This window comes from Astatotilapia calliptera, chromosome 11 (genome assembly GCF_964374335.1).
Source record: "Astatotilapia calliptera chromosome 11, fAstCal68.1, whole genome shotgun sequence".
Lineage (NCBI taxonomy): Eukaryota > Metazoa > Chordata > Actinopteri > Cichliformes > Cichlidae > Astatotilapia > Astatotilapia calliptera.
The window spans coordinates 4,225,904-4,252,907 of NC_137432.1; the positions used below are offsets into that span (position 1 = coordinate 4,225,904).

Here is a 27,004-nt window from a genome sequence, read left to right on the forward strand (position 1 = left end):
CCGGCCGGGCGGGAGGCACCGGCGGCGGAGCAGGTCAGGGGGCCGTCCATGACGGCGGCGTAGTTCAGAGAGCTGTCCATGACGGCAACGACGTCCAGTCATCGGCCGGACAGGACGTGCAGGACGAGCATGTCGGACAGGATGTGCAGGCCGGACAGGACGTGCAGGACGAGCATGCCGGACAGGATGAGCAGGAACAGACAGCATGGAGACCTCAGGAGCAGACGAAGCTGAACACTCGGAGGCCGGACCAGGCGGAGCTGCAGAGGCTGAGGCCGGACCAGGCGGTGGAGCCGGTGGTGGCTGAATGGCCTCACCAGAACCATCAGCAGACACTGGGACGTGCTGGCTGGGTCCTCCCGGACCCCCAGCTGACGAGGCAAGAGGCTGAACGGGCCCCTCAGACCCTCCAGCGGAGACAGGTGGCTGAACGGGCCCCTCGGACCCTCCAGCAGAAACAGGTGGCTGAACGGGCCCCTCGGACCCTCCAGCGGAGACAGAAAGCTGAACTGGCCCCTTGGATCCTCCAGCAGGAAGAGACGGCTGAAGCGGTTCCTCGGACCCTCCAGCAGAAACGGGTAGCTGAACGGGCCCCTCGGATCCTCCAGCGGAGACAGGTGGCTGAACGGGCCCCTCGGACCCTCCAGTGGAGACAGGTGGCTGAACGGGCCCCTCGGACCCTCCAGCGGAGACAGGTGGCTGAACGGGCCCCTCGGACCCTCCAGCAGGAACAGGCGGTGGAGTAAATGACTGAGGTGAGAACTGAGCAGGTGACTGAGCTGATAGGTGAGCTAAAGTCTGAGCTATGGAGAGAAGTTTAATATGTATCGACTGTTGTAAAGATGGTAGTAATGGTGGGTAAGGCGGTGGATTAGCAGTAAGCTGAGCTAGTTCCCCTGAGCCTCCAGAACCTGAAGAAAACTGCTGGATGGGCTCACCTGAGCCTCCAGCGAGGTCAGAAACAGGTGCAGGTACCTGCCAAACACCAGCCACTCCCACCCGAGGAGAAGGAACGGGTGCCGGAGCGAACTGGTTCCCGGTCATCCTCACCCTGGGAGCCGGGACAGGCACCGTCAATGGCTGGGCAGCTGCTGTCCCCACCCGAGGAGCTGGTACGGGTGCAGCGACAGGCAGAGGCTCAGCCGGCCTGGACACCAGAGCAGGGACCAGCTGGACCTCAGCCTCCCTCACCTGAAGCATTGAAACAGGTGCAGGGGAATGCTGGGCCCGAGCTGCCCTGGGAGCAGGAACACAATGGTGCGAAGGAGCAGGCTCAGCAAACACAGACTTCTCTAAAATGTTTTTTAGCTTCCTCCCACCACCACGTCTAACAGTCTTAATAGTCTCAGTCTTAGCAGTGTTCATGTGATTGTTCTTTTCCAGCTCAGAGGAACGAAAGCGATCATAACTCACCACCGGGAGTTGCTCCGCAGAAAAAGAGTGGTGACGGTGTGAGCGTCACCTCCTCCGGGAAGTGGGGGGTGGCAAACTGGGCTGTAAATCCTCCAACGGACAGGGCTGCTTTGAGGAATCAGAGAGTTTATGAAGCTCAGAACGCTGCAGTCCCAAAAACAGAGCAAAGGACTGCAGTGGAGTGAGTCTAACGTCTGGCGTCACGTAATCTTTCTTCCTCCGCCGCTTAACCCTCTTGTCGGACTGGTAATCCAGGGGTGAAGGCGGAGGTGTAGCGACTGGAGAAAATGAGCACGTGCTCAACCTGATCGCCCGAGGAGCTGGCAGTTTGGAGGCTGCGGGGCCCTCCCAAAGCCAAACGTGACCCATAGAAGGGTGACTGGAGCTCCTGGGCATGCCTAGACTCCTGCCTCACACTCTCCTTGAGGAAGGCAGAAACTGCGGGTCGCCGATACCACACGGAGTCTGCTGGGTCCATGTTCTGGTCGCGATCTTCTGTTAGGTGTGGCTGTGTGCAGACAGGAATAGGACCCAAGGTGCAGACTCCGGAGACAGTCGTGAACTCAAAAAGGCTTTAATTTGGTACTCAAAATATAACATAACTGAAAAAACTCAAAACAAACTTAAACTGGAGGAATGACAGAACACACAGCTAGGAAAACGGTAGATCGCGACACGGACACAGAGAAACACAGGGCTTAAATACACAGAAGGAGCAATCAGGGAATGAATAACAAGAGGAAAACACAGCTGGGACAAATCAGAACTGACGAGACCAAAGAAGCGTAAACTGAACACACTGAGATAAGACAGAGACCTTCAAAGTAAAACAGGAAACACATAACACAGACTCACATGCAGGCACTACAGAGGGAACAGAGACGTGGGACCAAGGCAGACACAAACACTGACTGAACACGGGGATATAGGAACTAAGGATACACAGAGACGCGAACTAGACAAGGGGATACAGGTGATAGGGGAGACAGAGCAACTAAAGAAGACAGAGACATAAACCATAAGACAGAACTCAAAGAAACCAAAGACTAAAAAGTATAAATAATATAATAAACTCAAATACCCTGGGTCAACGACCCAGGCATCCTAACAAAACCAAACCCAAACAACCACTATCTTCATGCAGCCTCCCTAACCTTAATCTAATCTGTTAAAGCATGAAGATAGCTTTTCAATCAAATTATTTATGAAATATTGATAAAAGGAACTTCTAGTGGTTCTTTTGTTCCAGTGTCATAGGCAACAACAGGACATGACTAAGAGATTATTGCTACTAAATGAACTTCTACAACTTACAGTACTTAACACAGATTCATTCACAATGACTAAGTTTCCCAGAGAGTTGGTTTGGTCAGACTGCATATCTATCAGTGTGACTCAGATGGAGATCAGACTATATTTTTCTTTCTTTCTAGTTTCTGGCGGGATTTTTTTGTTCAAATGGTTTGTTTTTTTTTGTGTTTTTCATGCTGATTCAGCCCTAATCCTAGGACGGTTAAGGATCCTTTCAGTTAAACCTAAACACGTGTATATATACATCATGCTAAAAGTGGCTTCGGTGTTGACCTACTACACAGTTTTCAACCCACTTTAGGTTTTGTGTGAAGTCTAACTGCATAATTGCTTCTACCTTATATTACGATACAAACTCTTGTGTGTACATTTGTAAATGTTATAAATTGAATTCAATTAACTTTAAAGAAAAACAGTATTAATAGTAATTATTTTTTTAACAGCACTGTAAATCACTGTCAGTCCCTTAATAGTGTTCCACATTGGTTTGAGCACGGTTTAGCTCTGCAGGAGCAGGCTTCATCATGGTTTGCATTGATTAGAAGAGCATCTGACTCCTGTGACACAAGATGTGCAAAACATCATGTATTTTTTCTCATATGATAAAGGAAAGAATTTCTGGGAAATGTTCTCACTTAATACAATATACACTGGCATATAAACAATGATGTTTTGAAATAATTTAATGAGTTCACTAAAATTCAATTTAGTCAGCTAAACTTAATTCAAAGTTAACATTGTAATTAAAGTTTTAAATATATTATCTAATTACATGTAATACACGCACACACACACGCACACACACACACACACACACACACACACACACACTCAAATGCCAAACTTTTAGCTTATTTTAGATTTTCCATTGAAAGATTATATAAACTAAACGACAGCGAATACGTTTCCACATTTGACACACTGTACAACATTTTACTATTAAAGATTTTTTCATAAACCTCTGCTTTCACAGCATGCACTAAGAACCCCTCTGACAATATGCTGGATGGATTGACCCACAGATGTACACAAGTTCACATGTGGGCAACACACAGGCTATACTGTGTGTCATTGATGCCATGTGCTATGTCCATACACTACATCTCATACAGCGTCAAATAGCATGTTAAATGTTAGTTAAAGCTAATGACAGTACCATCAGAAAAAGACTGAACAAGTCTTATTAGGAAATTCTTTGGTGCTTAAAAAGACAAAACTTGGACTTTCCTAGTTTTATGAAAACATTTCACCTCTCATCCAAAAGACTCCTTCGCTGTTCTAAAACAACGGGAGAGTCCCAGGTATTTAACTTCTAATACGGGGCCTGTCCGGCTTGAGGTGGTTGTAAGGGTCATCGATAATTTTTTTGATTTGTCACATGAGCCAAGGTGTGAAAAAAAAAGGCTTAGGGCATTACTAGTGTGAAACTTTTGTAAAACCCTGTGTAATGGTGCCACTTGGCAAAAGCAGAACTCAGGCGAACTCTTATTTTTAAATGTGAGAGTGAACTTATTTACGGTGAAGCAGCGCAACAGCAGTTCAACACAAAGTCAATTAAGTGATCATCCCATTTCCCAATTTTCGTAATTCTCCTTAATTGTTTTGTCCTAGAAATCCTCTTTTCAGACACAGTTTGCTCGCCACTCTCATAGAATGATTCTCCCCACACTAACTGTTAGTCGGTTAACAATCCAGCAAAGTCTGAAGCTTAGCAACACCCTGAAATAGTGGCTTAGATAATAAAGTAGTAATAGTAAGGTGTGAATATGGGTTAAAACACCTGGTAAAGGATCTCAAGACTGAACTGTAAAGAGCTGATAGACAGTGGTGTAAGCCAACGCCTCTGTTCAACAATGGCCATTCACAGAGGGCGTTCTCCTCTTTGTCAAACCATCTGTCTTCTCTGGCTGAAATGTGAACATTGGCATTCTTGGAAAAAAGTCATTTCTTCCTTGCCGTATGTTGTGCCATGTGATTGTGGAGTGGTTCTTTATGTCTTCTGTCTAAAAGTCTGGGCATGCCCTACTTCACTGTACAACATAAACTATGTTGTTTAGCTTGTGTTTGGCAACCCCCACTGTGGATCAAATACCCGAGACTCTCTACCAGTTGTTTTAGAACTGAAGAAGGTTCTTGGATGAGAAGCAAAACATCTTCATGATTAACCAAGTCCAGTTGCCTTCTTTCTAAATAGTCAAGACTGCAATGATTGGATGCCTGAGACAGGAATCTTGTTTGGAAAGGTTGCCAGGAGGCTGTTGAAACAATGCTCTTTAGACAGGTGAGGCCACAGTTGTTGTGCTTACTTGACACCCTGTAAAAGCTCCTGGCTTTCCATATGTTATGGCACCACTCTTGATGTCAGAGTTCTTTTTCACCAAATCCATGCTGAACAAATTCAAGTTATGTTATGTTCTATGGAAGTGACTGTTTCAAATTTATGTTTAACCCAAGTTGTTCTGGAGTAAGAGGCATCCTGCCTGGTTTGGTACAGAAAATCAGAGGGGAATTGTCCTACACTGTTGTTCTACACTGTTGTCCTACACTGTTGTCCAGGCAGCCACCGTATCCCTCAACCCGCCATATCTTCTGGCTGTTAAAGGTATGGAGCCCATCTTCCATACCTTTAGCAGCCAGACAGGTGAAAACATTTTTACAGTTTTAGGTACCAGGGTCATTTGCACTAGGGGGGTCACAGTCTCGGATCCTATGACCTCACAGTCGTTCAAGGGAACTTGTGCCTTCCCACACCCCTACATAGCAGGGCTGATCGCCCCTACACATACATGATAAATCAGCTTACAAAGCTCAGGCTGAAAACCTGGCAGCATTTAAACCACCCACTAGGAAATGATTGGTTAAGTTTTTATTTTATTTTATACTGTGACTCCCCCCCCCCCCGCCCCAAAACAAAACAGGTTTTTATTCAGAGCAGATTTCCTCCCTTTTTCCAACAGATAAAAAAATACAATATTCAATTTGTCTGAGAGTGTTATGATGACAGGCATAGAGGTTGTTGAAAGAGTAAATTATAAAAATTTGACTTTCTGGGTTCTTTAAAATGTATATTTTTATTATCTTATATAACAGTCTTTTTCCTGTGTGTGAAGGGGAAATGTCTGAATCTTTCACTCATGGTAAGTGAAAAGGTAATGAAAAATAAATAACCTCAGGAAAAGATGGGGAAAGAGCAAATGCCATCTGCATAGCATGACAGTGCACCTTTCTGACACTGGTAATGTCATACCTGATCAACTCATAAATGAATAAGCTAATAAAATTAACTAGTTTAAAAAGAGAGGGAATGTCATATTAGTAAATACGTAACGAAAAGCAAAAAAAAACATTGACTCAAGAAAAATGAACAATAATATGGTAATGACCAATCATGGGTATATAAGCATTAGTGTAACCATCAGTCTCACACAAACGATTCACAATCACTGTGTGGTCATGACAGCTTGATCTCGATACCCTCCTACTTTCTAGACTTTGATGCCGTTTCACAAGAAGTTTCTTTCTTTCTTCTGCTGAATATAATGTACTTCTTCAGTTCCAACAGTAATAGTTTTTGTTTAATAATTGTAGCTGAACGCACAGCAAGAGCTAGGTATTTGACTTTTCCTATTTACTACCTGTCCTATACTCATTTTCAGCCTGTCCCTCCGCTGTAGCTAAGCAAAGAACTGTTAGTTTTCTGCATTTGGATGCATTGTTCCTAAAGATTTCTTTATTAATTTTCTTCTACTTTATGTCCAAAGTTTATTTACATACCATACACAAATCAATATTAAAACCAGTAATAGATGAATTGGAAAGCACAGGAATGACATGAATGATTTTATAGGCTAAGACTCCAGTGCCACTCCCCACAAAAGAAGCCTTTCTAAGCATACCACAAAATTGGTCAAAAATGCCACATAGTTGCATTGGCCTCCAAATTCCACATGTCATAATCCAATCAAGCACATAGTGGATGTTTTGGAACAATCCCAATCCATACATGCCCTGCAATCCACAGTACCCAGAGAATCTGCTGTCCCAGTGCCAAAAACTGTAGGATATCTCCCAGTGGTCCCACATGCACATTGTGGTGAGATTGTACAAGCCATTGTTAGTTTTGTATGCTTTTCCACTGTCAGCAAATAAAGCTGAGTTTTTTGAGTTCATCCCTCGAGTCTGAGTACCTGCATCTTGGGTCCTACTCCTGCCTGCCACACAGCATTCCCCGACAGAACGACGCGACCAGTACATGGACCCAACAGCACTTGCCCCGTCTGATGAGCTCAGGGAGGATATAATTTATTCAGTGGATAAATTATGTGACCTGTGGCTGAATCATCCAGGGGAGGAAATTCAGCGTGCTGTAGCGAACCGGCTACAGCGACTGGTTTCTGGTCTCCACTGGCTTTGGGACTCACTTCACCCACTCATACAGGAGTTTTTCCTTAATGAGCTTCATCTGCATCCCCCTGTTGCTACCGCTCACCTACCCAACTCGGAGAAAGATGTGCTGCCCAGCCCGCCGGACTTGGAGTTGCCCGGCCCATTGGAGCCATCACCGAGGAGGAAGTCATGTCACCCCGCAGCCGGATCCCGGGATGTCAAAACAGCCGGCTGTGGTGAGCGAATTGGACACTTTTTCTCTTTCTTCGGGCCATCCATCCATCCATTTTCATCCGCTTTGTCCGGGGCCGGGTCGCGGGGGCAGCAGCCTAAGCAAAGAGGCCCAGACCTCCCTCTCCCCAGCCACCTCCTCCAGCTTATCCGGGGGAATACCAAGGCGTTCCCAGGCCAGCCGAGAGATATAATCTCTCCAGCGTGTCCTGGGTCTGCCACGGGGCCTCCTCCCGGTGGGACATGCCTGGAACACCTCACCCAGGAGGCGCCCAGGGGGCATCCTTGTCAGATGCCCGAACCACCTCAGCTGGCTCCTTTCGATGTGGAGCAGCAGCTGCTCTACTCTGAGCCCCTCCCGGATGGCCGAACTTCTCACCCTATCTCTAAGGGAGAGGCCAGCCACCCTTCGGAGGAAGCTCATTTCTGCCGCTTGTATCCGCGATCTCGTTCTTTCGGTCACTACCCACAGCTACTTGAACTCCTCCACTTGGGGCAGGAACTCATCCCCGACCCGGAGTGGGCACTCCACCCTTTTCCGGCTGAGAACCATGGCCTCAGATTTGGAGGTGCTGATCCTCATTCCCGCTGCTTCACACTCGGCTGCGAACCGCTCCAGTGCGAGCTGGAGGCCCTCACCCGATGAAGCCAACAGAACCACATCATCTGCAAAAATCAGAGATGAGATTCTGAGGCCACCAAAGCGAAAGCCCTCCGCCACTTGGCTGCGCCTAGAAATCCTGTCCATAAAAATTATGAACAGAACCGGAGACAAAGGGCAGCCCTGGTGGAGCCCATCACCCACCGGGAACGAGTCCGACTTATTGCCAGCAATGCGAACCAAGCTCTTGCAACGGTTGTATAGGGATCGAATGGCCTGTAGCAATGGGCCAGACACCCCATATTCCCGCAACACCTCCCACAGGACACCCCGAGGGACACTTCTTCGGGCCATGGGACTATTTATTCTGGGGCTATATTTTTTGCATCAGCTGCTCAGCCACAAGCTCACTTAGCTGCTCAGCCGCCTGTTCTTGCTGGAGGGTCCGAGGGGCCCGTCCAGCCTCCTGCCTCCGCTGGAGGGTCCGAGTGGCCCGTCCAGCAATCTGCCTCGCCGTCAGCGCCACCACCTGCGGCTCCCACGCCATCGCCTGCAGCCCCACCACCTGCGGCCACCCTGGTCTGGTCCAGCCTCCGAGTCTTCGCGCTCGTCTGGTCCAGCCTCTGAGTCTTCGCCTCCGAGTCTTCGCCTTCAGCGTCGTCTGGTCCTGCCTCACTCCATCTAGCTTCGTCTGCGCCTGAGGTCTCCGTGCCGTCTGGTCCTGCACGTCCTGTCCGGCCTGCTCGTCCTGCACGTCCTGTCCGGCCACTTTCCAGGCCAATGACTGGACGTCATTGCCGTCATGGACTACGTCGCTGCCAGTGCCTCCGCCCAGCCGGCCTCCTGACCTGCTCTGTCGCTGCCGGTGCCTCCCGCCTGCCCGGCCCCCTGAACTTTTTCGGAAGTTTCCACGTCGCCGCCACTGCCTTCCGTGTGGTCGGCCAACTGAACTGGACTGTGTTTGGGCTACTTTCTTGGGCTCTGGTGTTTCCTGTGTCCTGCTTTTGTTTTCTGTTTTGTTCAATCTGTGTTATGTGTTTCCTGTTTTACTTTGAAGGTCTCTGTCTTATCTCAGTGTGTTCAGTTTACGCTTCCTTGTCTCGTCAGTTCTGATTTCCCCCAGCTGTGCTCGCCTTCTGTGTCTCATTCCCCTCGTTGCTTCCCAGTGTATTTAAACCCTGTGTTTCTCTGAGTCAGTGTCGCGTCGTCCCGCAAGCTGTGTGTTTCCTCGTGTGCCTCTCCGTCAAGTGTAAGTTTATATTTCCCAGTTTAGTTTTGTATGCTTTTCCCCTGTCAGCAAATAAAGCTGAGTTTTTTGAGTTCATCCCTTGAGTCTGTGCCTGCATCTTGGGTCCTACTCCTGCCTGCCACACAGCATTCCCTGACAGCCATTGTAAAAGCCTGTAAAAATTAAGCTGTTACAATTAAATTATCACATTTTAATTAAAACCAGTATCTTAATCAGTGACCTCAGCTGTAAAGATTTACAGGTTGCATACTCTTAAAACATATCTGAATTAAAGGATCTGAATTTGTACTTACACAAGACATGCATTAGTTAGAAACAACAGGAGATAACTGTTTCATTTGGGTTCACTTCTACTCTACAGTCACACTGAACTGTTCTACAAAGCTCAGGTTGAACTTTATTACGTCCTTATTTAGACTTGAGCAATGCAAAGGTCACGCATTACATCTGCCTCTTAGTCTTTCTGCAAAGCAGTAAGACAGCAGTGCACATCCTGCCTTCATTTGATACTACAGTAAAGGCAAATAATCTGTTTGCTAAAGTTGTTGGACAGCTCCTGAAATTCCAAAGTGTCTAAACATCATTCCCAGAGCTTCGCCATTCATTATCTGACACATCTGGCCCAAACTGCACCTTTTCCCATGACTGTGTTCAAGCAAAGTCAGAATTTGGTCCAGTCAGATTCGGAGGAACCCTTATATGGGCCCTGAGTTGCTTGAAATGGAAATGTTCCATTAAGCTTGATGTTAAATCATCGATACTTTAAGTGGTTATTCGGTGTCTGAAAGGAACCAGCTGAATCTTTATTAGTGGGGAAAAATTGCTCAGTCAGACATGCACCAATAACACTTTAGTCGCAGTGAGACCAAACTGCTTTAGTGAAAGGTGACCTTGAGTCAGAAGGCTAAAGTGTCACACTACTTTCATTTGTCTGAAAGGACCAGAAAGGTTGTCCTCTCTGCACTTATTTGATTGGATTGTCAATGGCAGGATGAGAGTTTTCGACCGCACTTTGCTGGCTCTCATGCATGCGAATGTAACGTGGAGCAGGTGATGGTCCTAAGGGGAAACTGTTCATTATTCCACAAACTTCTCTTACTAATCTGTGCTTAAGAACTGTTCTCTTTTCCTTAAGCTTCTCTCACTCTCACTCCCAATCTGGCCGTGGCCTTTCTTTAAAGGACAGCCAAGCGTGCGGTAGACTTTATCTAGCCTCCTTTTCATCTGACCTTTGAAAAAAAGCAGCCATTATGTTTCCTCAGGGTTGTGTAACATACACCCACATACCTACAGTAATATTTCAAGTCAGGCTCTTCAAAAGCCATCTCAGCTGATTGTATTTTTAGAATGATGGTCCTTGGAAAAAAAGAAGAAGAAAGAAAACAAGGAAATAACCACAGGGCATTGGATTAAAGTTGAGGCTGAAGCATAATAACACAACTCATATGTCAGAGGGACACTTTTTTGGTTCAACAGAAGCACAAGGACATCAGACACAGGATGTGAAGTCATGAACATGTTTTTCTTCCACTGCATGCACGTGAGCTGTCACGTTACTATCGTCATACCTCACCACCAAAAAAAGGGAAGAGAATCAAAATGAAACAAAGGTCTTTTAGTCTACGCTTGGATGATTTCATCAGCAAAGCCAACAAAGCCCTTTCAACAGACCCGAGCACATTCATGCTGCACTGTGATAAAGTTAAAAATCACATGTTTCCTTTCATGTTATACTGCTTATAGTTATACTTTTGCTGCTTGGTAAACAGCCACATATCAATTTCAAACTCAATATTCAACCAAAAAGTCTGCATTATAAGATAAAGCACAGCTTCTGATAGTTAATGAGGCTTCAGTTGTCTGAGTGAAATCAAATACACAAACCCTTCTCTTACAGTTCCTTGGGGCTAGGCAGCTTTTTCATAATGTGCTGCAGTGAGGGACAACACAACGAAAAAAAACCCCATCAAGTTGATACATTCAGACTGCTGTGGCTTTGACCCGCCAACGTTCAAACTGGAAGTTAAAGAGCAGACACTAAAGCACAGCTGTCTGCCGACACTTGCTGATAGAAATGGATGATGGATAAATATCAATACTATCTATAACAATGCTGATATTGATATTAAATTGATACTATGATAGATAGAATTGAATCTCAGTTCAGTATGTAGCACACTGACAAAATATACCTTGAACATGTCTGAAATGTATTATATTTATTGAAAATGATTTAATTTATAGCCTATAGCAGATTTAAACAACAGAAGCTGATTCAAAGTGCTTTAGACACAGGCACGTTTACACTCCAGGTCTCCAAAAACCCAGTTTCAAAATAAGAAAATTCACGGTGACTTAAATTATGTTCAGAATTTGTAAACTGATGATGATTTGTGTCAAATATCATGTCACATTGCTCCCTCTATATAAACTGGCCTCATAGGATAAATGTATTGCTATCAGTATTGCTATCAGCAATACTTGCTCTGTGTTTACTTGGTTTTTGGATCGATCACAAAGTTTTGCACAGCAGTACTGACTACTCTAAGTGTGAGCTTATTAACACTAGAACTACCAAATTGGTCATGTTGACTCTTTTGGCATGTTAAAATCATGGAACTCTGTTAAAACAAAACCAAATGATAGTTTTGAGAGTCTATTCATCATGGAATTTTGAATAGAATAATAAAGGCTGTTTATACCTAGAAGAACATCAGGGGTCATTTTGACTCCATGGAAATTCATTTAAAATAACAATCATGACTGACTGCCTAGTGACTTATTGTTGCTTATTGCCTGCTATATCATCAGCCGGAACTTGCTAGATTAGATGAGTTAGATAAGAGAAAAATAATTACTGTAGGCCTGAATACGTCAGTTATGGGATATTGAGCCAGAACAGAACAGGCCAGAGTGGATGACACCTGGAGAACCAGACCTGTTGCTGGCAGTGGAGAGCATTGCGAAAACCGTCGATGAGCACAGCCCAAACGGAGAAGTATTCCAAGCAAGTAAAAACTGAAATCCAGAGTAGAGCAGCTGAATTGAATGAGTGTCAGGCTTGAGTAGGAGAGCTCAGGGGCTGCAGACTCACCCACAATGCTGCAGAGTATTGTGGACAAAACACAGAAGGACAGAGAAGTCTAGCGAAGAGTAGGCAAATGTGGAAAGTGTGATACATTTTCACTGTTCTACTTTTTTTTGCATTTATATTATTGAAGCAATAAATGGTTCAAATTGTTTCACAGTGAGTGTTCTGATGTTATGCCTGCTTTATTTTATGATAGTTAAATATCACAGGTTAGCCAAACATTTTTAATGCTACACAAAGCTAATCAGAGTTAATCCAAAATGCTGTGTTGACTGTGATGATTATTTCGTTTGTTAAGGTGGAAAAGCTTCCTAAATCCAGCTGGCCCTGTGTGAGAAAGTAATTGCCTCCTTCACCTAATAACTGTTTGTACCACTGTTGTCAGCAAGAACTGCACTAAAGCATTTGTAATAACTGGCAAAACTGCTTTATTTCAATCACACTCAAGGGTTTTTGGGGGGCATTAAAATCCTGTTTAAGGTCTGATTTAAGTCTGGGCGAATAATGCCCAGACACTCTACTTGTGGACTTTCTTCTAGAGAGCATCCAGGTCCTGAAGCAGCAAAGCAGCCCTACCACCACAATGATTGACTGTTGTGGTAGTTTTGTGGTAGTGTTTTGTTTTTGTTTTTGTTTTTATAACATATTGGGCAGATCAGTCAAGAAAATATTTTCCCTATAGTTTTGGGGATGTTTTTATTAAACATGAGATGAACCTTTGTGCTCTTTTTGGTCTGCAGTTATTTTCACCTTGGAACGACCACAGTTGGCATTTTGTTCAGTTTCTTTCTTATTATTGCTGAATCATGAAAGCTGAGCTTAAATGAGGCAAGTGAAGCCAACAGTCCTTTAGATGCTGTTCTGGGTTTGATATAGTCGCAGATGTAGTCTTGGAGCAATTTTGTTAGGCTGTTTCAGGTTTTCTCCATTTGTGGACAGTCGCTCTCACTGTGGCTTGCTGAAGTCTCAAAAGCCTCAGAAATATCAGTGTGGAAAGGGTTACAAAACCAGATTTCAGTAACTTTGTTTCGCATCTGTTGTTGAGTTTCTTTAGATCGTAGCATGATATGTTGCTTTTTTGAGATTTCTGGCCTACTTTAAAAGAACCTGTTTGGCAAAGTAAAGTGTTTTTTTTTTTTTTAATTCAGCAAGTGTAGCAGTAATCAGGTCTGAATGTGGTGTGAATTTGAAATCAGCTTTCCAAAAACACGCGATTAATTCCATGTATTTATTCCATTTTTTAAATTATTAGTCATAGTTAATTGATGTTTTAACAAGGTGTGTATATGTGTGCGTGTGTGTGTATTGGTGGAAGGGGGTTAAACAGAAAACAATGACACAAAAGAAAATATGTTTTGGCTTACTATTAAATATACTGTTAAGTTTATCACCTATAATAACTTATGATGCTGTTAAATGATTAGTTTGATATCATAAGAAATTCCACAGTGTTTGTAATTTATTTATAGTATACTAGATCTTATAGAAGTGACACCAACATCCTACCAGCAGTGTAATGCTAGCTTTCTTCCTTTAGGACAGGCCTCCAGTGACTTGGTCTGGTAATGGTTTCCCTGTTTGGAGCAGAGTGGAAAAGCCTAAGGACTTGGCCAGCGATAAGGAAGAGTAATGATCTTTGGCCGATGAGTGAGCCATGCTGTGGCCACTTCCACTCTCATTCTGCACACCAATAAATGCACCACATGGAGTCATCACTCCACTTGAGGATGTTTTCTGGAACTCCCACTGAGAGTGTCTGAAGCTCAGTGTCTGGGATGTGCTGAGGAACTCCCGCGGGGCAGCAAGTGCTGTCCCGGGCCCTGGTATTTGAAAATGTCAATCTTTCTGTGTGTTTTCAGAGGAAGGGAGGGGGTGTGGGGAGAGCTTCCTGGCCCTGTCTGCAGGACCACAACAGATGGCCAACTGGACATCTACGATGCGTCCTTCTGGTGCCATCCTCATGCTACATATGCTTCACCCTGCAGCTATGACTTCCTGGAGATTGCTTTCTCACAGTCCCTCACAGCCGTCACCATGGCTACACAATCCCAATTGTGGGGAACAGACCTCAGCACTTACAAACACAAACAGACACCAGTATGAAAACCCTTTTCAAGCCCGAAATCACCACATGCACAGCAAGACATTCCAAACCCACTATCAGGCAGTCTTTTATCAGCCTAGCACATTCTGGTAATACTGGCCACTGTATAACGGCCATCACTTCCCTTTTAATATTCTGTAACATCCAGATTTCACATGTCATGTAGTCAAATTGTTGGAACTAGGTGATAACATGCAACTCGGTCAAGTCTCAACAAAAGCTGAAAAACAAAAACAAAAACAGCTACGGAAACCAGTTTTTAGGCTGATAATCAATTGACAGTAAGCTAACAATGCAAGCTTTAAACAAACGGTCTTCTTCGTTGTTGTGTTTGGTATGTTTTGATAAAAAGGAAAGGACAGAACAGATTTCAAAATTATTTTTCTTGTGTCATTATTAACATTGTAGCGCTACACAAACTAGTTGTTGCTGAAATAGTGGGTGTTAAGAGGTAAAAAAGTACAGATAGCTGATAAATTCAACATGCCAGCAGAAAAATAATCACCATTGTCCAACACAATTCTTCCAAAAGATGTTCCCTATCCGGTTTATTTTAGAGACTAAATAAATATCGGTACTGAAAGTAGCTTTAAAAATGATGACTCTGTGGGAGGGTTATGAATTTTTTTTTCCACTAATAGTAAAATTTTTATTTAGGTAAAAATTTCCCCTTAGGTTTGTGGGTTATTTCCTTTAAGGCGTATGTTTTTGAGTTATACCAGGGAGTTAAGCACTTTTGATTTAAGGCTTTGTTTTTCAGAGAAGCCACAGTATCAGGGTCATATGCAGCGAGGAGACCTCCATCATGCTCAGTCACTCTCTCTTGTGTCTGGGATTACCATAATAACCCTAATATCACTGAAAGCACAGTTCAGTGCTTTCAGAAGTTGGAATTCTTTCCAAGTGAAGAAATGGTTCAGGAGTTACGGGAGTAACAGCTGCCCTGGGGCGCACTGACAGAGGTGAGGCTGCCGGACACTGGTGCCACCGGGCCCTCTGACCACCACCAGTAGGCAACGGGTGAAGTGTCTTGCCCAAGGACACAACAACCGAGACTGTCGGAGCCGGGGCTCGAACCGGCAACCTTCCAATTACAAGACAAACTGCCAACTCTTGAGCCACGATCGCCCCATTGAAAAATGTCTGATGCCAGCGACAGGTCAGGCTTTAGAGGATTAAAGAGGCTTCACTAACACATTTACACATAAATGCATATAAGACACCTAGCTTAATTGTTTCTGGCCCCTGGAATGTACTTCATACATTCCTTGGTCACTAGTGATTTCTTGGCTTTAACTATATAAATACGTACAGACAAATTCCAGGAACTGTTGCATGCTGAAGCAAACATGAAAGCTCACCCTTCAAGCTCCCAGGTCAAAGAGAAGCTTTACACGTAAGGTATAATGTGCAATTCGAGAAAGGGCAAGGGCCACGATTTCAATATTTACAGTTATCGCTTGTTCTAAAGTATTGAAGTTTTAAGACATTGTTTTATCAATGATAGAATTACAAAATGCCAAATCTAGGCAATTAAGTTGGGTGCATGGATGGATGCTGAATGGCCCATAATGGCCCGTAAAGCTGGTTTTTTGTGCAGTGATCATGTCCATGTCTTCATCCTCTCTGTCGATGGTAGTTAAAAAAGTATAACTTTTAATGTTCTCTATATTTTGGTCAGACACATGAGTAATTACAAAGTGACAACAATGACGCAGCAGCTCATTATCTGCATTCTGTTGTTCTATCACTTCATTCTCTGGGGAGAGTAAACCATGGCATCTCTATGCCCTTGCCAATACTTTGTGGAACAAACAAAGTTGTGAGGCAGAACCAGGAACTAATTTCATTAGCGGCTGCCAGTTGTGACTGATTACAGGCTGTTCTCAGTGGCTGGCAAGTGGGTCCAAAGTTCTGGAAGGTTAATAACCAGTAACAATCAATTACTTAACAAATCTGATATGATCAATGGAGTTTCCAATCTGGCAGACAGCAAGATGAGTAGCCGACTGCAATAAAACCTCAAAAATGCTGAATACTCAACAGCAGCAATGACTTACAGCTTAAATGCTGCTGAAAGATTAACTGTACGACTGAAAGAAAAGGTAAAATGCTGCTCAATCAAAACTCTCCAGCAGCGCTCCGCTACAACGGAGAACAAGAAAAAACATGTAATTCTAATGAATGAATGAATGAATGAATAAAATTTAATAGGCAAATCAGGATGGAACAATGAGCAGGAGCATATTAAAACAAAACTCCCAGGCAGAGGTTGGTACAGAGTATGTCTGCGTTGTGGAAAACGAGAACAGTGCACCAGCAGCATTTTAATTAGTACATCAGCCATCACTAGGCATCCCTTGTATTGGTCCATCTCCATCCACATCAGGACTGATTATTCTAATGATTTCTAAACCTCTGTCCAGCCATTATTCACACATCACAGAGCCTGGCCTTGTTATCTCTGAGGGCAGGGCCTCTTGTCTCCCTGAATCCACAAATTAAATCCAGAAAAGGCCTCCTTTCCTTTTCTACCCTGTCCTTAGCAAGGGGTCTCTGTTGCCATTTAGCATTCAAGTCAGCTACTTACATTATTAGGTGAGCTACAATGCTCATTCTCTGAGTCGCAGAAAGAAAATGTTTGCATACCAATATGATGCACCGTGTTACAACAAGGGTAAAGGTGAGATTACATCCTGTTGGCTATAATTAAACTTTACAGTGTTGTACATAAGAAACATGCAAGTCTGAGTGGACTAAAAAAACTAATATTTTATTCCCAACAGAAAACATAAAAATTTAATGTGAGAGAAAGTTGCATTTTAAGAAAAATATTAAATTAATTTGAATTTGATGGCAGCAACACATTGCAAAACAGTTGGAACAGTACCATGTTTAGGACAGTGTCATCCCCTCTTCTTTTAAGAGCAGTCTGTAATTTCTGGGAACTGGAAATAGAATTTTGCTACAGAAATACAGCAGTTCAACACTCGTGACTGTTCTTTGTCACATTTTTCAATACATTATTAACTTTCTATTGTGTGTACTATGAAGCCATTTTGTTGTAATAGACGCAGTATGTGGTTCAGCATTCCTGCTGAAATAAGCAATGAGCTTCCCCAATTTGAATGTGAGTATATGCTGCTCTAAAACTGGTGTATAACTTTCAGTACAGCTGGTGCCTTTCCGCATGTACAAGCTGCCAGTTCCATGGGCACTGATGTATCCCCAAATCACCAGAGGTGCACGATGATAAAAGTGATGATTAAATATCCTCTTCTCTTTAGTCCAGAATATGTGGCGCCCATGTTTTCCAAATAGAATTTCAAATTTCGATTTAAGTAACCCCGCAACAGTTTTCCACATTGCCTTAGTCTGTTTTAAATGAGCTTTGGCCCAGAGGCAATGGTGGCATTTCCAGGTCATGTTTGCATATGGCTTCTTCATTCCTTAAAGAGCTTAAATGTTAAGCATTTGTGCATAGCATGGTGAACTATGACCAAGATTTCTGCAGGTGTTCCTGACCCTATGCAATTTTTTTGTTGACAGAATCCTTTCTGACATGCCTTTTTTTAAAATGCAGTACTGAAGATCAGGGGCTGTCAATATTGGCCATTTCTCCATATTCTCTGTATTGTTTTGATGCTATCATGTACTTTTTTTAGAACCTCTGCCTTTACTTACTTTTTAAAAATTCTGCCTCTCTAAGATGTAGTTTTTATAACCAACCATGCTATTCACCTGTTGCCAGGTAACCTAATAACTTATACAATATTTGTTGAGCTGTTTTAATTTTCCAGCATTTTGTTTCCCCACCCAACTTTTTTGAGACATGTTGCTGACATCAAATTTAAAATAAATTTGTATTTTTTTTTATCATCTAGTAAAATGTCTCAGTTTAAACAGGTGATACATCTTTTATGTTCTAATGTGAAACAAATGTGGGTGTGTGAAATTTGTGAATCATTTTTTATTTACATTTTATAGAGCATCATTTTGGGGATTGTGGTTATATAACTAACAAAAGTACAGTGTGTCCAAAATAAGCTTATGCTGCAGTAAGCTCGAAAAATGTTCTTTCAGTTTCACAATTCAAAAACCTTTTTGGTAATTTCCTTGTAAAATTGATGTTGAGTAAAAATGCTCCATGTTGCAGTGGAAAATTGACTGCTGTCATGTTGTATCAGTGGAAATACACTATCATGGTATAATCTGTATCACAGAGACACCAGACATTCTTAATGCTGATTTATGAGATACCACCTCTGTATCTATCCACTACACCTATGGTGTCACACTTGGGTGATGCACCAGCCAATACCCTTTTAGAGACCCAGAAAGTCTAGATTAGGTGTTGGTTGCAGTTTAGACAAACTAGTTTGTATCTTGCTGGAACCTTGTTGTTTGGCTTTTCTTCACTTCCTTTTCAATCTTGCCTTTACTTGCTAGATAATTTTAGTCACTAAAAACTACTTTAGTACAAGAAACAAATAAAGACTAATCCTTGTGTGTAAGTGAAATAATACCAGTAATATTAACTGACCCCCTGGGGATAAAACCTGGATGACTGTTGTGAAAAAAATGCAAGGGACAAATTGTTATGGACACATGACACGGTTAGAATATTGCTGTAACTGAGGACTGGGGACTGAAAGCATACTCCTGTTCAGCAGTGATGAGGTGGTCCAGAAACAGATTGCACTGTGGGTGTTGGGATATGCAGTAACAGTGTGATCTGTAGTACATCCTACCTGGATCTTACAAGTCTTAAAGGCTCTACCACATACACCTCGTTACTTAATTCAGCTCTTAGTTTTGCATCACTTATCCAGACCTGGATTATGATCGTAGCAAGCATAGCCTGCACAGTCTCCTCCCACATAACTTCCACCCAACCTGAAGCATTGCCAGCATCAGAGTGCCATGTTTTCCCAGATGGATGTGAGAGAGTGGGATTTTCATCAGATACCTAAAGTACCAGAGCTCGTGATGACAGAATTTTATTTAAGCTTATTGTCACTTCTTGAGTCAAAAAACACACAATATCATGACCATATAGGCAGGTCTTAGGCCACTGAATTCTCTAAGAACATTAAGACATTTAAGAAATGCACTCATCCCTTATCCAACATACAGTACATATATATGTGCACATGTTGTTATATACATTCAAACATACATACTGACATACAAGCAACAATGTGAACCACAGAAAAATGTTTAAGTAAATCTATAAGAACAACTTTCTAGCAGTTAATTAAAGTGAATGAAGTGATGACCTGTTTAGGAGCTACAACCTCAAAAGTGTGATCGCCTCTGGAATTAAAATGTGTCTTACAGTTAAACGGCCGTGGTCAGGTGATTAGAAGGATTAGACTGCTGAAATACCATTCCTGCCTCTCATGAAATGCTTGCTATGGGATTAATAAAACTGCAAAGTAAATTCTGAATTTCACTGAAACCCAGTGAAGGGTACCATAAGCAAGGGGGATAGGTTATTGCTTGCTAGTTTTTGCTAAAACATTATAACTGTTGCATTCTGAACCAGTTCAGGTGCAAGGAGGCTTGAGTGGTAATCATGAAAAGTGAGTTACAATACTGCATGGGAGAAAATGAAAATGTACTAAAAGGTCCAAGGTGTAGAGGTTTGTTTGTTTTTTGTATTTTACAATATTTCTTAGATGAAAGAAATGTGAAAAATGTGCATATATCTGAAAAATATGATGTGGTACAAATGTTCCAAGCAGGGTTTACTTGAGTTTTTGAGTTTTGGTAAGTAAAAATGTTATGTTTGTGGCTAGCAGGTATGGTCGTCTCTGTATTGTACCCATAGACTGGATGCAAACTCTTAATCTAGTTATCTAGCATTAGCTGATAACTAGTACTCCAACTTTTGATTCAAACAGTCTTTTCGGCACATTACAAAACCAAAAGCTGATGTCAGGGTCACTAGATCCTTGTTTTATATACAGTCTATGGTTACAGGCTGTTTCCTAAAACCTATTAAAAATGTATTAAAAAACACAGAATAACCCAATGCTCAGGCTGGTGGGGGAGAGAGAGTGATTTTCTGTTTAGAAATACATCAGATTTTAGTCAGCAAACCATTCTGTCCATTTTTTTGTTTGTTTTTTTTGGCAGAACTTGTCAGTAAATATGGAGGAAAATATAAATAAACAGTTGTTTACTGTTACCTGCATGATAGCCAGTGGACAATAGATCTACCCTTTCACTGTTGGGATAATCTCGCAATGACAAACAACAGCTAATTATTTACGCACTGGGGCTGTAACTGTTATGTCAAGGCATGATCATGTATTTGTGCAGATACCACAGCAGATGGCAGTTCTGAATAGGAGCCATATGTAAACATTACAAATGAAATGGAGATTTAAGCTGTCATGTCATGCTGACACAGCTGAATTTCTGGGTGTGTTTTAGTTCAGATTTCATCCTTTACATCAGATGAGTCAATATACTGTATTCATTTTGACAGGAATTGCGATAGTTACTGCAGTCATTGGGTATTTTTAACCCCCTTGCTTATTTTGCATATAATTCAACTCAAGCTCACATAATTATTGAGTCCAACAGAACATTTGTTCTAGACTAGTAGAGTATTCTTCCAAACTAGTATAGTGACCTTGACCTTTAGTTACTTGTATTATGATATTACACTGCCCGAATTTTACAGTAGATTAATTTGAACAGGAGACAGGCATGAAACTTAAAGTGAGCTTTTGATATTGATAGTTCAGAGATAAATGTTGTCCAGAAATCCAAAATCATCAAAGAACAATGCAAGGCAATCCAAATACCAAAAATCACTAGGAATGCAAATACAAAAAGCACAGGGAACATAGGGCGAGGAGATACACAAGTAAGTCAATGACACAACAAGTCAGTCATGGAACAGGAAAAAGGTGGGGGGTGGGGATCGGGGGTTAAGGGTAAATGGACACAAACAGAACTAACCAGTTATATCCTAAAAGTAATCAGAAAACGAAACTGAGACTTTCGGACTTTATGGGTAAAGAACTACAGAAGGAACACAAACAAAAAAGTAAATTCAACTTCAGAAATATCAGTCTGCTCACTTCAGTAGCAGAGGGGGTGTTACCAGTTTAAGCTGCTTTGATTAAATTAACAACAGATTCAATACAGGGGCAACAATGAGACAACACCCAAAACAAGAATGGTTTTACAGGTGGAGGACACCACAGTCTTTTCTGACTGTTTTTTTTCACACATTTTGCATTTGACTCTAGCTGTGTCAAATTTGTGTTTGGTGCTGGACAGGTGGTGCACAGTAGGTTTTATCAGAGCTGAAAACTGCTACCTACTGCTTTTAGATATGAGGCTGGAAAAGCACTGAGACTGAGACTGGACTAAACTGCAATGTTTCAGACCGAAAATCCAAAACAAGAACCATTACAATGCATAAACCCTAAAGGGAACTGCATAATCTATGTTTATTTTCACTTACTCAAGAGAGACAGGATAGGTAACTCATTCAGTTTACTGAAATACTTCCACCTCCACGAGCAACTCAGAGAAAGACTAAATGTAATAATTTGTTTTGATGCATTAACTACCAAAAGTGTTGTCAAGCCATTGGAAGAACAACAGAAATCCACACAGGGGCCTAAATCCCAAAACAAGTTTTCTTCATCTTCATCACTTCATTAAAAAATAGCAGACAGATTAAAATACAGGAAGAAACGGGAGAGTAGATGACAGTAGATGAGACTGAGTCAGCCCAACGATGTGTAGCAGGATGTCAATTGTTCAGTGGTGCATCGTTGTCATATTCTCAAAGGCTTATGTGACATAATTAAAAGTTCCAGAACCTTGAGGGCAGATTGTTTTCTCAGCTACTTTTTTTTTTTAGACCATGCATGCTCTACAGCAGCTTATACAGCAGCAACTCTAAAAAGAAAACTGAAAGTCAGTTTCTCAAAATATAACTCCATGATAAGAGCACTGAACCCATAACACAACTATGATCTAGACCTACCATATAGCCTACCATATAGGAGAGGCTGCTGGTGACATTTTACAGAGCCACCATAGAGAGCATCCTAACGTACGGCATAACATCATGGTATGCAGGGTGCTCAGCTGCAGACAGGAAAGTACTGCAGAGGGTCATCAACACAGCCCAGAAGATCACTGGCTGCTCTCTGCCCAGCCTGGAGGTCACTGCAAACTCCCGGTACCTCAGCAGAGCTGGCAATATCATCAAGGACTACTCTCACCCCAGCAACCAACTGTTTGAACTATTACCGTCAGGCCAACGGTACAGGTCACATAAAACCAGGACAAACAGATTCAGGGATAGCTTCTTTCCCAGAGCTATCACCGTAGTAAATAAGCACAAAAACAATTGAACCTGCTTAGCTATACCATACCGTCACTGCCATTATATTATGCTGCTATTCATACTGTTATTATATTAATGCTGCTATCCTGTATATATCGTACTTACTATTGTTTGAGTACTTGCGATTGTTTTATTGTACTTTTTATATTTTACATTTATATTTATTATTGAATCTTGCACCGAGGGAGTCCAATTTCATTGTACTCTGTACAATGACAATAAAGGCTATTCTATTCTATTCATATGGTGAAAAGACAAGAAAATGATCTCTAATAGTCTTTATGTTCAATATCTCCTTTTTTTTGGGGATACACATATGAGACTTTTATCATCTACAGTATTTCAAATTACTAGCTGGATTAATGTGTCTTTGCTCTTTTGCTAGGAAAGAGTTAGCAAATGTACTACATGATACTTTAGCTGGCATCATGTGTACTACACACACAGCTGTCAGCATGTAAGTCCCATGGTGCCAGCAGGTTTTGCCATTTTTAATGGATTCTTAGAGAGATTCAAAATTCCTCTTAATAACAGGCTTTTTATTATGCTGTTGTGAAATTCCAGCCAGGAGATGCTCGCCCAGTAAATTTGCTAAAGCTATTAGCCATTTCTGTCATTTAGGTGTATCTGCTGTTTCTAACTCTTTATGTGTGTCTACATGCTAAGCTAAGCTAGCCAGATATAGAGTGTAGCTTCATATTGGGCATGTCATACCACCCTAAAAGATCAAACACTTAAGAAGAAGATAGATATATCTATTTGCAACATAAACCTAAAGTTAATCTACTCCCATAAACACATGTGACATGCTAAATTGCTATGGCAAACTGAGCAAAGTGACCTATCTCCAGGGCGCCTGCCCTTCAGTGTTTTCATATTTAAGTCTAAAGTATAAACACAATATAAAAACATGTTCCAGCCTGAAAAACAGGCCCATTAAAGGGGCTGTCTGGCTCCTTAACATTGTTAAATGATACGAAATTGAATGCTAAAACACTGTCCAAAAAGCAACCGGTTAATTCCCAAACCTACTTTCGCAAGAATAATAAAAATAAGAGCAGGAAACAGGAACTATCCAGGGATGACATGATCACAGACACAACAGATAGCTTTTATCAGAGAGAGCTCTTAAAAGAGAAAGTGAGTATAACTATCACACATCCATCCTTTCTCTGAACATCTCAAAGAATATGGCATCCATACAACGTTACAAGCACACGCTCCTCACTTAGCCTACAGGCACAATATGTTTACAGCAGAAAGATTTCAACAAACATCTGCTCTCTTGTTGTCTGCAGAAAGCAACGAAAAGGCATCTCTGATGGCCTCCCATCCCCCTCATCTTTGTTTCTACTCTCCTCCCTACTAATCTCCTCCCCTCTTCCTCCTGCCTCGGTGTGAGGCTGGAGCATTAAAACAGTCACTACAGGCTGAAAAACGCAGGGTGAAAAGGAGGGATTCCTCCAGTTTTACCTTTGAATGTAGGGATTGATGTGGGCTGTGATTCAGTGATTCAGAGATCCTGCTCTTCCTCAGCTTCGCCTGACAACATCATATGATCCAACCACCTGCTTCGGCTCCCTGGTCATATGATCTGGTTAAGTCTTGGCAAAGAACTGTGGGATTTGTAGTTGAGACCTACTGTGTCGGTTAATACCCTGTATTATGTACCTATACAATAGCTATATGTTCTGAAATCTTCAGCAATTGAAAATCTAAAAGAGTTGTATATGAATTACAGTTTTCATTACAGTTTTAAACATATACAGCACAGATGAAGTGAATATCATTGATGGGTTCTTGCATTCATTTATATGCAGATAATTGGTAACCGCTACAGAACAGAGAAATTATCTACAGAGACCAAAAGAAATCTGAAGATCAGGTCATACATTTTAAAAGTGAGAGTTTAAAATATTTTTTCTTAAAGCAGCTTAGGAGAAAAACAACAACAATTGAAATTTTCACCTGTTCTATTGACCCATCCTAAGTAAATCCAGCCAGCTCTTGTGACTGCTGTGGAGATATACCAGACCTGTCCTAGTTGTGGTTTCAAATCAGACAGTAGGGGTGGTTTCGTTCCTTCCCATCAAGCAATTGTCTTCTTTGGTTCATCCAGATTAGTTGATTCAAAGCCTGATATGCACACTGCCAGAATCTTTTAGAGTGGTGAACCACTCTTCCACAGTAAAGGCAACAAAAAAGCAGGACCTACATGACATATCTGATCAAGAAAGAGAAGTCTCCCTGAAGGCTTTCCATGACTCCAAATCTACTTTATCAGGTTCCTAACAAGGACAGTTTGATATGTGTGAATGTCGTGGTTCTTTTGTTTAACTTTGCGGATGTCTCAGTATGGATCGTGTCATACAGCAGAAAACGGCAAATGGAAAAATGTGAAGAAGCAATTGCATTTGCCAGATGAGCTAACTCCAGCCCCAGACAGAGATCTGTAGGTGTAGATGATCTAAGTGCCCGCTTCCTATGCCTCTGCACAGGTTCCAATTTGATAGAAAAAAAAGCATTGAGATGGAGTTCACCTAAAGTTCAGTCCAAAACAACACCTGGTGTGATAATGGCCATGACTAGGTAATAAGATGTGATTCATGGCTGCCTCAACCTTTGGGGTATCAGACCTCTGCAGTGATTTTGGAAATGTACTAAGAGAAAATATCATATGTGCAGCATGTGAAATAGTATGTATGTATGCGATTTGGTATCTTATTACTGTTTTAAAGTTACACTCAGTAATTTTCATTTTTTTATTAGAAAAAAATACTGTAACCATAAGCATACAGTGGGGCAAAAAAGTATTTAGTCAGCCACCGATTGTGCAAGTTCCCCCACTTAAAATGATGACAGAGGTCAGTAATTTGCACCAGAGGTACACTTCAACTGTGAGAGACAGAATGTGAAAAAAAAATTTGGTCACCTCAAACAAGGAAAATCTCTGGCTCTCACAGACCTGTAACGTCTTCTGTAAGAAGCTTTTCTGTCCCCCACTCGTTACCTGTATGAATGGCAACTGTTTGAACTCATCATCTGTATAAAACACACCTGTCCACAGCCTCAAACAGTCAGACTCCAAACTCCGCCATGGCCAAGACCAAAGAGCTTTCGAAGGACACCAGGAAAAGTATTGTAGACCTGCAGCAGACTGGGAAGAGTGAATCTACAATAGGCAAGCAGCTTGGTGTGAAAAAATCAACTGTGGGAGCAATCATCAGAAAATGGAAGACATACAAGACCACTGATAATCTCCCTCGATCTGGGGCTCTGCGCAAGATCTCATCCTGTGGGGTCAAAATGATCATGAGAACGGTGAGCAAAGATCCCAGAACCACACGGGGGGACCTGGTGAATGACCTGCAGAGAGCTGGGACCAAAGTAACAAAGGTCACCATCAGTAACACACTACAACGGCAGGGAATCAAATCCCGCAGTGCCAGACGTGTTCCGCTGCTGAAGCCAGTGCATGTCCAGGCCCGTCTGAAGTTTGCCAGAGAGCACATGGATGATACAGCAGAGGATTGGGAGAATGTCATGTGGTCAGATGAAACCAAAGTAGAACTTTTTGGTATAAACTCAACTCGTCGTGTTTGGAGGAAGAAGAATACTGAGTTGCATCCCAAGAACACCATACCTACTGTGAAGCATGGGGGTGGAAACATCATGCTATGGGGCTGTTTTTCTGCCAAGGGGACAGGACGACTGATCCGTGTTAAGGACAGAATGAATGGGGCCATGTATCGTGAGATTTTGAGCCAAAACCTCCTTCCATCAGTGAGAACTTTGAAGATGAAACGAGGCTGGGTCTTCCAACACGACAATGATCCAAAACACACCGCCCGGGCAACAAAGGAGTGGCTCCGTAAGAAGCATTTGAAAGTCCTGGAGTGGCCTAGCCAGTCTCCAGACCTCAACCCCATAGAAAATCTGTGGCGGGAGTTGAAAGTCCGTGTTGCTTGGCGACAGCCCCAAAACATCACTGCTCTCGAGAAGATCTGCATGGAGGAATGGGCCAAAATACCAGCTACTGTGTGTGCAAACCTGGTAAAGACCTATAGTAAACGTTTGACCTCTGTTATTGCCAACAAAGGTTATGTTAAGTATTGAGTTGTATTTTTGTTATTGACCAAATACTTATTTTCCACCCTGATTTACCAATAAATTCTTTACAAATCCTACCATGTGGATTTTTTTTTCACATTCTGTCTCTCACAGTTGAAGTGTAC

At 42.3% G+C, this 27,004-nt stretch overlaps 1 protein-coding gene across 6 annotated transcripts in view; it reads right to left on the minus strand.

The window, feature by feature from the left end:
- tsnare1 (T-SNARE Domain Containing 1) overlaps positions 1 to 24,373 on the minus strand; it is a 269,581-nt gene extending 245,208 nt beyond the window's left edge. For 4 of the 6 annotated variants that reach the window (XM_026184110.2, XM_026184107.2, XM_080307742.1 and 1 more), the window contains exon 1: positions 24,243 to 24,373. The gene's annotated coding sequence lies outside the window, so the exon portion shown is untranslated. The remainder of the gene's footprint in view (positions 1 to 24,242) is intronic. The other 2 variants (XM_080307744.1, XM_026184109.2) reach the window with 1 other exon arrangement.
- Positions 24,374 to 27,004: the final 2,631 nt, after the last annotated feature.